Source organism: Equus quagga, unplaced genomic scaffold, assembly GCF_021613505.1.
Source record: "Equus quagga isolate Etosha38 unplaced genomic scaffold, UCLA_HA_Equagga_1.0 251_RagTag, whole genome shotgun sequence".
Lineage (NCBI taxonomy): Eukaryota > Metazoa > Chordata > Mammalia > Perissodactyla > Equidae > Equus > Equus quagga.
In genome coordinates this window covers 968,015-980,620 of record NW_025799859.1, presented here as the reverse complement: position 1 = coordinate 980,620, position 12,606 = coordinate 968,015, and positions in this window count along the sequence as shown.

Here is a 12,606-nt window from a genome sequence, read left to right as displayed (position 1 = left end):
GAATATCTCCACTTAGATGTCTGACAGGCAAGTCACACGTAACGTACATAACTGAGCTCAAGATTCCTCTATGCAGCTCAGTTCTCTCCTCAGCGTCCGCATCTCAGTAACAGCATCACACTGCCCCAGACCAGAAGCCCAGGAGTCATCCTGAAATCCTTTTCTCACATCTGAAAATCAATTCATCAGCAAACCTAGTTGGCAATATCTTCATAATCTATCCAGTATCGAGCCATGTCCCATCTCCTTTGTCACTAACTTCCTAGTGCAAGCTACCATCATTTCTCACCTAAGCTACTATAACAGCCTCCTAACTGGTTTTCCTGCTTTACTTCTTTGTTGTTTTCTATGCATTCTCCATACAAAATCCAGCACAATCTTAGGAAATAAAAATATGCTTTCCTCCTTAAAATCCTCCCATGGCTTTGCATCGCAGAATAAAATCTAAAGACCCTGTTGGTTGGACTTTGCTTCCTCTCCTCACTACTCTCTCTTCATTCTGTGAGCCTAGACACTTGTTCAAGCCTCCTTCTTATTCAGGGATACACCTTCTCAAGGCCCTTCCCTCGCTGATCCTTAGGTATCCACGTGGCTTGCTTCCTCACTTCATTATTCTCAAAGCCCTTTCCAAGACCACCATCTGTTCAGCACAGTTGCAATCACTCTAACCCCGTCACTTGTTTCTTGTTTGTTTGTTTGTAACACTTGGAAAAGATCAATACCTGACAAGAGAGTGTACATCAGTTTGTTTATTTTCATCCTCTCTAGCATCATCCAAATACTTTACCCTGTTCACTAAGTGCCCAGCACCTGGAAAACAGTAGATGCTGAATAAATATTTGCGAAATGAATGAATGGATTATTGAGTCTACATTTGTAATTTTTTTTTCTAGTTAAGTTTTCTTGATCTTGGACCATGATTTTTTTAACAGGAGAAAAGTATACAAATTTATTTAAATTTCATAACATGGGAGACTTCAGAAGGAAATGAAGACCGGAAGAAACAGTTAAACCTGAGTATGTTTATGCTAAGTTTGATGAAGAGTGGGCAGTCATGTAGAAATATGACCGGTCAAGGAGTATGAGGTTAATGTAGTAAACTGGGAGAAACTTAGCAAGGCCTGTTTGTTCTGATTCTCGGAGTCCCTCTGTTTCATCTTTGGAGATAAGGATGCTCCTTTCCTCTGAGCATAGGGAGGGCATCTCTCACAAGAGGGTTTTTTTTTTTTTTGGAAGTATAATTGACATACAACATCCTATTAGCTCAAGCGTACATCATAGTGATTCGATATTTATATACATTATGAAATGATCACCATGATAAATCTAGTCACCATCTGTCACCATAGAAAGTTATTACAACATGATTGACTATATTCCCTATGCAATACATTACATCCCCATGACTGATTACTTTTATAACTGGAAGTGCGTACTTCTTAGTCCCTTTCACCTACTTCTCCCACCCCCCAACTCCTCCCCCGATGGTAACCACCAGTTTGTCTCCTGTATCTATGAGTCTGTTTCTGTTTTGTTTATTTGTTTTGTTTTTTAGATTTCACATACAAGTGAGATCATACAGTATTTGTCTTTCTCTGTCTGACTTATTTCACTAGGCAGAATACCCTCAAATGGGCCACAAATGGCAAGATTACCTTCTTTTTTATGGCTGAATAATATTCTACTGTGTATATGTACATATACAACATTTTCTTTATCCCTTCATCTATCGATGGACACTTAGGTTTCTTCTATATCTTGGCTATTGTACTAATGCTACAGAGAGCATAACACCTCTTCAATAAACAGGGTAGCATACACTTCTTTGAATCATTTTCATTTTCTTCAGATAAATACCCAGAAGTGGAACTTCTGGATTGTATGGTAGTTCTACTTTCAATTTTGAGGATCCTCCATAGTGGCTGCCACTATGGACCATAACATTGATGAAGAGGCTTTAGCATAGAATAAGAAACAGATGGATAGAGAAGCTCATCTACTTGGAAAATTAAATATCTCAAAACATATTAAAAATCATTCTAAAATCCCCAGGTTTGGAACATACTAGTCCAAACACACAGGTAACGGGGTCTTATCCAACCCAGAGAACTATCTGCTGCAATTTAAGATAGGAATAAAAGTGTTCATTCTCATTTTAAAAAGAATCACATTTCTTTTCTATATTTTTTAGATGAACAAATTATCATTTACTTTTTTTAAAGCACAAAAAGGCTCCTAAACATAAAGTTTAGACCTCTAATGGGGAAGGAATAAAATTACGGAATCGAGGAAAACAAAATTTATCTAAAAGCAATAGTTTCTAAAATGTGTAATTTCCTGCTTTTCATCTTAGGACCTCCCTCGCATTATTATTCAACAAATACTATCACTACTGAACGCTGTTCTGCTTCAATAAAAGAGGCTGTCAGGACCCTAATTCTTGCAATTAGGAGGAAAAAGAAAATCACTGATTAAAATGCATATTTGTCATTTTTAATTTAATATTTAATGTTTAGTTTACAGACAAATGGAAATTATTTAAATTAAGAACAGCAATAGGTTATCTCTTAAATAGCATTTAAGTTAGATTTTGCAGAGGACCATAGTAAACTTTACAATGTTATGAATTTCTTTTAGTTTGAGTTTCTGAATTCTCTGTGCTCAGTAAAGTTAATCCAGGAGTTGTAAAACCCTGAGAATCATTTGGGCTATGGTAAATAGCCAAAAACTTCCTCCCACCTTATAAATAAATTACAAACATCCCCCTCCACCACCCCCAAAAGATCAGAAGAATAGAAAAAGTTCTATAATGTCTATATTTTTGAAATCCTCAAGTGGAGGACTGTCTTTTTTAAAGTAGGAGAAAATGAAAGTTAAAGTACGTAATGGAAATAAGATGAAAAAAACATAACATAGTCACTAAAGAAAAAAGAAAATCTATATAATCTGGTTGGAAGAGCTTAGGCTAATTTTAAAAAGAAAATTCACTCAATTAAAAAGCACTACATTCTAGAAAAAGTAATAAAGTTAGTACAAGAACTTCTGTAGATATTTTAAGAAGTGAAAGAGGCACCTAATGGTGTTGGTCTATAGTCCACTCTGCTTAAAGGTGTAGGAAATAATTTGACAATCTCTTTCTACCAAATTTTTAAAATAAATATATATATATATATTTATATTATATATATGCTATATATATATGAGTGGAGACAGAGAGTGATTTTTTTGTGGTCTTATATTTAACCATTACTCTGAAGAACTTTTATGAGAATTCAGTATAACTAGAATGTGTGAACAAGATGAAATCCTGTTCTCAAATGCTATTGACCTTTAAAATTAAAAAATACTTAATTACTCATTAATATTTTCTGCAATGTAAGATTCTAAATATTTAATGTCAGGAAAATTATCTAGTTAAACTGTAAATATAGCTTTGTGTTCTCTTGATTAATTATGCATCTACTGTTGCAAAGGAAGTTATTGAAAAATGTGTCTATAGCTGACATAAAATAATAACATGTTTATAAGCCTATAAAATTTTCTAGCAATCTCTTCCATTATCTTTTATAAGTTTTCAGTTATTGTGGTTGCGTATTGACCTTTAAGAAGTTGCTCATTACTTTCAGAAGATTTGATAGAATTTACTCTCATCCCCTGTCCTCTCATTCTTCCCAAAAGAATGAAGTGATATCTAAAAGAGGACATTACAGATAAAGTTGTAACACAAAAAGCGTTTTTAGATTTTTCTCTTATTATGTAAACCACAAGGAAAGTTGTAAGAACATGCTTGAGCAATGGAGAACAGATTATTTTCCTTCTACTATCATCTCCAAGGTTTTTTTTTCACTACCACTAGATGTTTTAAATAGATCAACAAAGCCTGAATGCAGTTGTCTTAAGCTATATTTCATTTACCATTTTCCTACCTTAAAAAAATGCAATACAATCTTTAATTTCACAGAAACAGGCATAAATTGATGAGACTAAATAAAAAGTCACTCTTTATCTTCATGTACTGTATTAAACTATTAATACGTGTGTGTACATATGTGTCAAATGACCAAAATGATCAAATGACCAAACTCAAAACCAAAATTTTCAGAGATTTTTCTCAGAGAAAAAAGACAAGTTCACTGGGTACTCTGGCAATTTGCCACTAGAAATTTTACATTTAGAAGTTTAATTACAAACTTAGATAAGTGGATTATAATGAAAGATATCTCTAGCAAGGGAGCCCAGACAGATGCATCATGAATGCATTAAAGAAAACACCAGAGAGAGAACTTTCCATCAGCAGAAAGATTTTAATTAAATAGCAATAGGATGGATCTCTTCTATGAAATGATATTACCACTACCCACAGTTTATTAAAACTACTTACTATATAATAATTTTTTGAAACCATTCCACTCTGGAAAGTATGCCTAAACCTTTCACTCTCAGTTACAAGGGCAGAAAACTGTGGGTCTGGAGAAGGAAAAGGCCCATTGGTGAAATGTGAGAATGAAAAACCATTTATTTGTTTGCCTACTGTCCTTGATGAACCCTGCCTGAAGTGACTCCACACTTCATGGAGATACACAGGCTTCAGAAGAAAGCAAATGAGCCGACAGTGACCAGCAAAGTACCCACTGAAGGTTAGCAGTGGCCCATCAGGGCAGCTAAGAAGATGGCTGAGATCAGTGTTTCATAATGTCACATGTCTGCCCTTTTATTCTTGGCATGAATTCAATTATTTACTTGGGATACTAGGTTGTTAAAGGAATGCATTTTCAAAAACCACGATAATATTCCTGTGGCCTCTGCAGTGTTCGACCAAAAGTTTGTTTCTTGAAGTCAGGGCTGTATTTTCTTCATTTTGTATGCCTAGCTTGTAGCCCAACATTCAGACCCAGTAGGTGCATGGTAAATGTTGAATGAATGAAGTTAATAGGTACAGCAGGGTATATTCTATTCTAATAAAATTATAATGAACTAAAAAAGAATTGGGCTGGGAAAGCCAGTAACCTCAAACACACGCAAAAAAATTGATTTCAATGAGGCTCCCACAAAATATTGCAAAATTCCATTCCTACAGACTTTCTTAGACACCTAACATCTACTATTCGCCCTATCAACATTACACATTTTCTAACACACACTTTGCAGACCATTGCCAATTCTACACTTAGAATGTACCAACAGGTACATTGTTGGAGGATCTCTAAGGTCCCAAGGAGGAAAACAGTATAACACAACATGGAAAATGAAATGCCAAATAGATATTTTAATAAAACAAGTAAACATTAATTAATGATTAGGTACAGTTCTTAGAGAAAGTTGAATGGCTCATGTCCCCTGGACTAACAGTCTTGAACTGTCAGATGTCTTATAATTTCTAGAAATAATCACTTATTTTTTCAGAGGTAAGAATGAATTTCAGGAAGTCTTCAAAGGATCTGGGCCTTTAAAAATCATATGTTTGAGCATAGCAAATTTTTATTAAAATTCAAAATATAACTTACTACAGATCTGATATTTGTTATATCAGGGCACTAGATATTAACAGCCATACAGACATGACCTCTGTCAGCTAGGGAAGAGGAATATCGCTCAGAAATCTGAAGGTCATAAAGAGATGTCTATGGGAATAAAAGCTATAGTCTGAAAGACAAGAAAAATCAGAAACTTCTTAAAATCATTCACACAAAAATAACGTGATCTAAACGCATTAGCGCGCAAACACAAGGTGAGCTTATGAAGAACTAGGTAAATGACAAGAATGAAACTAAAACAGGCATCTCACAAATGTTAAAAAAGAAATCTTCATTCTGCCCTTTTGGGTACATCACTGGAAAAGTAACAGTCATACCCACTCTATAGTTGTTTATAATAATTTTGCAGAACCATAGGTGAAGTCATCACCCAAGGTGATCAAATGACACAAAAATTAGCACAACACATCACCTTACGGGTCATTTGCATCACTTTGTTCTGTGACCACAGATACACCTTAATCCTCCATCTGCTTTAGAAATGTATGCCATTGTCATGGGGTGAAGGTGCTGAATAAGCTTAGCCAAGGAGAGATAACACAGCTCAACAAATCTTTGCCAGGTTTCTAAAAAATAGAGTAGAGTGATTCTTATAGAGGATCCATAGTCTTATGAGAACAGCACCATTTTCAACTGTTGATGTCAATTTCCAATGATGACATCAATTCCTAACTGACAATGTTATAGTCCCTTAACGATTTCCAATACACACATCTGTTGGGTCCCAGGGAAGGCCATCCCAAAATATCCCACAAGAACATACTGATCATTTTGAATTAAAGTTACTTGAGAAGTACAAAGAACATTCTGACCCTCCTCTCTCTGTTCCTCCTAAAAGCAGGAAATAAGTCTCCCCTGTGAAAGGAGCTCTCCCTGCATCCTTATCACCAGAACTAGGGGATTCAGGGCGGAGAAGCCCATATAAGCAAACTGTGCTAATTTACTACCTCAGCCTAAACTCTATTTAAATTTCTCACTAATTATGTACCTCCAACCTAAGTTTCTTTGTCCTTTCATTCCTCACAAATTTATTATTTCTTTATGCAAAAGATATATATAATGTCTGGTTTGTTCATTCTCTGGGCATCATTTTTATGATCTCCAATACATACGTACTAAATTAGATTTTTTCCTGTTAATCTGGTCCTGTGTCAATTTCATTATTAGTCCAGCCATAAGAAGACAAGAAGGATAGAAGAGGAAATTTCCTCCTCCCTGACACCACTATTTTCTTAAATCTGCTTCTCCTCCTCCTTTAGAGCAACTCTTCTTGCATCTTCTAGCTCACAAACACAAGAAAAAACTAATGTTGAAGTCAATGTTGAAACATATAAGAGAATATTGATAGCACTGACACAAACTCTTGAAGGATCAAGGAATTAAAAGAATGTTACAAGCGATTTCTGTAACTCAAAGTTTCTCTAATACTCTTATCAGTAATTGAATATTTCCAATGACAGGGAATTAATTCCACGCACTACAAAGCAGCCCATTCTATTTTTGAATAGCTACAATTAGGAAGACATGCATCTCAACCTGGAATAGTTGTTTTCCTTTATCTAAAGCCCTTGATCTTAATGCTTTCCTTTGCAGTTATAGTTGAAGTATGTCTCATCTGTCTGCCACATGACACAACTCCAACTTTCCTCTTTTCTAGACTAAACATGTCCAGCTCTTTCAACCATTCTCATAATTCATGGTTTCTATGTCTTTCACCAATATGGTCCCTTTATCCAGACATGCCTCCAGAAGGTGAAGGACAGTTCTCTGGAGAAGAGCATGACTGTGAGCCATCAGCAGCCAGATTCACAGTAGCTGGCCAGGTAAAGGAGATTTGGATGGAACAACAGCAGCCTCAGAAACAATCCCAAGTATAGAGGGAAAAAAAACCAACACCTGTGCACAGAAGTATTCATATCAGGGCCTATTATTAATGTTAATTAGAAACACAGTAATGTTAATTAGAGAGTCAGTAACCTAAATGTCTACTAAAGGAAATCATTAATTAACTTTACTATATCTTCTCAACAGAGTATTGTGTAGCTACAGTAGACAGTTATAAAAAATATAAAAATATGAAAAATGTGTATATGATAAGTTGAACAAAACCTCAATATTATATTTAACTAAAATTATGAGGGAAAAATCTATGCATTAAATTTTTTGGAAAAAAACATCCTAAGACTGTTAGTTGTATTTACATGGTAGAAATAGGAGAGATTTTATTCTTTGTCTTCTCACTTATCCAAGCTTTAAAAAAATTTTATTAGGACATGTAACTCAGACTACTTTCATTTTGCAGATTTCCTTTTTTTAGAAAATCAAGAGAACACACTATGTGTACCCAACACCAAATATGGCACAACTTGAAGCACATATTGAGTGCTTAATAAACATCTGGTGCCTGCTGGAAGAAGCCAACTCAGGGCAGCCATTTCACTGCACTGTGGATTTTGGCAATTTGTCAGTGAAACGATGTTTTTTCCAGGAAGGAAAATAATCTGCTGCAAAAGAAACTTTAATGACTACTTTAAAAATAGTGTTGTTTCCCCATGTAGCCATTCTTCTCCAAGTAGCAAAGAGGGGATGTGCTACTCCCCTCCTCTGTGCTCCACAAAGTTCATCTAAACGTGGAGTTACCATCAACTTTTAATGGAAATGCCTAGAGCAAGACAGGAAGCAGACCCCTGGGTTTCATGGTCCCGCGTAAATAATCAAGCCTAGGTTGCAAGATAACTTTTATATCTTTTATCATGAAAATTAAAATAAATGTAAACAATTTGCCTCTTTCAAGAAGGTAATCTCAGTTTGATTTATTTTTGTTGAAGTTGGTCCTGCATTCGATAATGAAAGCTTAAAATCAAACAGAGATCAAAACATCTACTCCCTCTGCTTTCCTTTTCCACTCCCCATAGCTGCAGCCAGCCACAGGACCCTTTTCCTAAGCAAACTGAAATCCACTGTAATATCTTCTTTACCCAAGATTCTTTGCTCCGGTTGGCTGTCCATTCAGAGAACTGAGGCCAAATTCTATCACAGTGATAGTCACTGCCCCAGCCAACTGCCAGCTGATTGCATTTAATATTATATGAATTTCTAGTGCAAAAGGATCTAGATGGTCCCTTGAATGCTGTTAAAATCTGACACACACCTAACTTCACGATATTATGTCTCAGCAACACAGTGAACAGAATCCCATGATTCTCCTCTTACTCTGACACGATATTTCATAACAAATATTGCAATCATAAAATATTTAATGCAGAGACAAAGTAGAGTATTGAGCTCAGGTGAAACCAAGGATTGCACATGCTACTTTTAGGATGTTTACCAACAAACTGCAATTACTGGATATATAATAAGTAAAGATGTAATTAACTAAACAAAGTAGACTATGTAAGTACCAATTTCCCATTACAGACCATGAGCATTCTACGTATTCCTAGAATGACTTCAAAGAGAAGACTTTGAAAGACAAGCAGATTTTAAACAAGGTTGGAGATGAGGAAACACATGGAATTCCAAGTAAGGGAATGATGTGAAGTAAGGTGCTAAGATTTGGAATAAAGCTTCAGAAATAGATTAGAACCACAAGGTAAATGTTCTGAAATGTGAATGCCTCGGATTTTACTCAATAGGCAATGGTGAGGTGATCAAGCGTTTCTCCTACAGGAGGCAATTCAAAACTGTACTTCAGGATATAACTGATAGCAGCACATAGGACAAATTAAGGAAGATGAGCTCAAAGCAGAACACTAGGGCAGTTTCTTATATGTAAAGATCCGCTATAGGTAGTAGACACTGTGGATGGAAAAATGGAAAGGCAGCAAGAGATATAACAAGGAAAGTGCAAACGTCCAAGGAGGAAGAAAGGAGATGGTAATAGCTAACAATGAGTTCTCCAGCTAAGAAACAAACAGTTAGAAGGAGAAACTGGTTAAGGAAAGTGATGACAATCTTTGCTTTGTCACAAGTTTGATATAATGATATAAAATTCACATAGCAATGTCTATAACAGAGGAGAAATGGAACTGAGAGAGGTCAAAGTTAGAGATATGATTGGAAATTCAGGCCCATTGAGTTGGTAGTTACATCCAAGAAAGCAGAAAATCAGGCAAGCTCCCCAAGTGAGAGAATGCAGTACAGAAAGAGCAGGAGGCTAAAGGCTAAGCCTTATAGTCTGCTTATATATAGGAGAAAGAAGAGGGAGTTTCTGCTCATGCTATCTATTCTGGGTAAACTTCCTAGGCTAGGTCATAAAAGACATTGCAACCTTGGCCTTACACTCTCTTGATCATCTGGGGAACACCAGGGGCCATGTTGTGAGAACACTCAAGCAACCCTATTGAGAGTCCATGTGACAAGAAACTGAGGCCTCCTGCCAACAAAGAGCACTAATGTGCCAGGAATGCATGTGAATCCCCTTGGAAGCAGATCCTCCAGCCCCAGTCAAGTCTTCAAATGACAGCAGCCCCAGGTCATGTATTGACTGCAGCCTTATGAAAGACCCTGAGCCAGATTCCTGACCTACAGAGACTGTGAGATAACAAATGCTTATTGCTGTTTAAAACTATTAAATTTTGGAGCAATTTGTTACACAGCAATAAATGACCTACACTTAGTTTCTTTCTTTTTATTTCTCTAGATCTCTTCCCCAAAAGGAAAAGACAGTCAATGATAATGACTTTTACAGAATAGATACTGATTATTCTGCTGATGGATTAAAGTCTGCAAAGTAGAGTGAACCTGACTCAAAACTAGGAGAAGCAAATTCAAATTCCCATTCTGTCACTGGTTTACTCTGTGACTCTGGGTCAAGCCTCTTCATCCTTCTGAACTTCTACTTCTGCCTGTCCCGAAAAACGAGAACGATAATACTTAACACACAGGTTTATTGTGGGACTGTCTTACATGAGATAAAATTCTTGAGCACCCATCATCATAGGATCTAGCACATAGTAGATACTCAATAAATATGAATTGAATAAAAATCTAAAGATAATTCAAAGAGAAATTAGACTAAGAGGGTAAGAAATAAGTGGAAGAAACCATTATAGAAGTTGAACCATAAAATAACGAGGTCTTAAAATTAGAATGTGGCCTCACACAAAATATTTCCATGCCAGGTCTTGCCTCCTACATGTGGCAGAATAGGTCTATCTCACTTCTTCAGAAAATCTCTCCCAGGATATCCAAATTGCTAGCCTTTGGGCACATAACCTAATTCACAATTAATTATCTCAATACATATTTTCTGAGTGCCAACTGTGGACCAAGTACCGTTCTTGGTGCTGAGAATACAGCAGTAAACAAAATAAACTTAAAGCAGATAAGGGAAGAGCTCTGCAACTATCTGGAAAACAGTGTTCCAGGCAGAAGGAACAGCAAGTGTCAAGGTCCTGAGGCATGGAAGCCAGTGAAGTTGGAGTGAAGTGAGGAAGATAGAGGAAATGATGCCAGAAAAGCGACAGAGTGAGTATAGAGCCTCTGTAAACCACTACAATAATTTTGTTATTTTTACTATGAATGAGATGGGGAGACACTGGAGTGTTCTGAACAGAAGAGTGACATGATGTGACTTAGATTGTAGCAGAATCTCTCTAGTTACTTTGTTGAGAACAGGCTTTAGGAAGGGAAAATATAGAAACAGGGAGACTAGCTATGAGGCAGTTATGAGTGAAGGTGGTAAGAATTAGTCAAGTTCTAGAAATATTTTGAAGACAGTGCCAACAAGATTTGCTGATGGATTAGATGTGAGAAGAATCGAGGATGACTCCAAGATTTTGAACATGAGCAACTGAAAGGATGAATTGCTACAAACAGAGAGGGGAAGGCTGTGAAGAGAGAGGAACAGATGCGGGATAGGAGAGACATCAGGAGTTCAGTTTCATATGTTAAGATTGAAATGCTTAGGTGCCGGCTCCGTGGCCGAGTGGTTAAGTTCACGCGCTCTGCTGCGGTGGCCCAGGGTTCAGATCCTGGGCGCAGACATGGCACCGCTCATCAGGCCGCGTTGAGGCGGCATCCCACATCCCACAACGAGAAGGACCTGCAACCAAGATATACAACTATGTACAGGGGCGTTTGGGGAGATAAAGCAGAAAAAAAAAAAGAAGATTGGCAACAGGTGTTAGCTCAGGTGCCAATCTCCAAAAAAAAAAAAAAGATTGAAATGCTTATTACATATCCAAGTAGAGATAACAGATAGGAAATTATATCCATGAATCTGTAGTTCAGGGGAGAGCCCTGAGATTTTGATATTTGATATTTGAAAGGCATTAGCTACAAATAGTGTGAGGTTGGAAGAAGACACCACGGTAATGTGAGTGAGGATAGAGAAGACCAAGAATTGCACCAAATCCATCATCAACAATAATGTGCTCCCTCCACTCACATCTTCGTCTCTTGTGAGTTTTCTCTCTTTCCATTTCCCTGGCTCCCAAGCTACTGCCCTCCACTCCTCAAATAAACCACGAATCATCTTCTCCAATTAACTCCAACATTAAACTGGGCTCCACACTTAACACTTCCAATTCCAGTTTCTGGAATGATTTGGTTTCTCTTGCTGCTCTCTTCCTCCACTGATAAACAATGGGAGAATTGATCATCAATCCCCACTGTCATTCCCACTATAGTTCAACAAATGTGTCTGACTTCTTCCTTCCTATCTTTCCTGAGGTTTTAGTTCTGGCTTTCTCTTTTGGGGTCATACCAATCCTCTTAAGAAAAATACCAAAGAGCTTGTAGGAAGCCTCTTTCTAATGAAAAACATCCAGTGGCTGCCTATGCTTGACCATTCAGTCTTCTCTCTTAAATGCCACCCACAGTTAGGGGATTTGCATTCACAGCCACATCAAACCTCCAATCAATCCCTTTATTGCTCATTTTATTTGGTGACTGTCACTCACCCTTCCTCTGAAGTCACCCCTAGAACTCTGTAAATTCTATTCTCAATGTTGTGTCTTCTCTAACTGTTGTTTGCTATAGCCATCATCTCTTGGATATCAATACATTGTTTGTTAAACCTGGCCAACTTTGAGTTCATCTTCTGCACCAAATCCAATTATTTAAG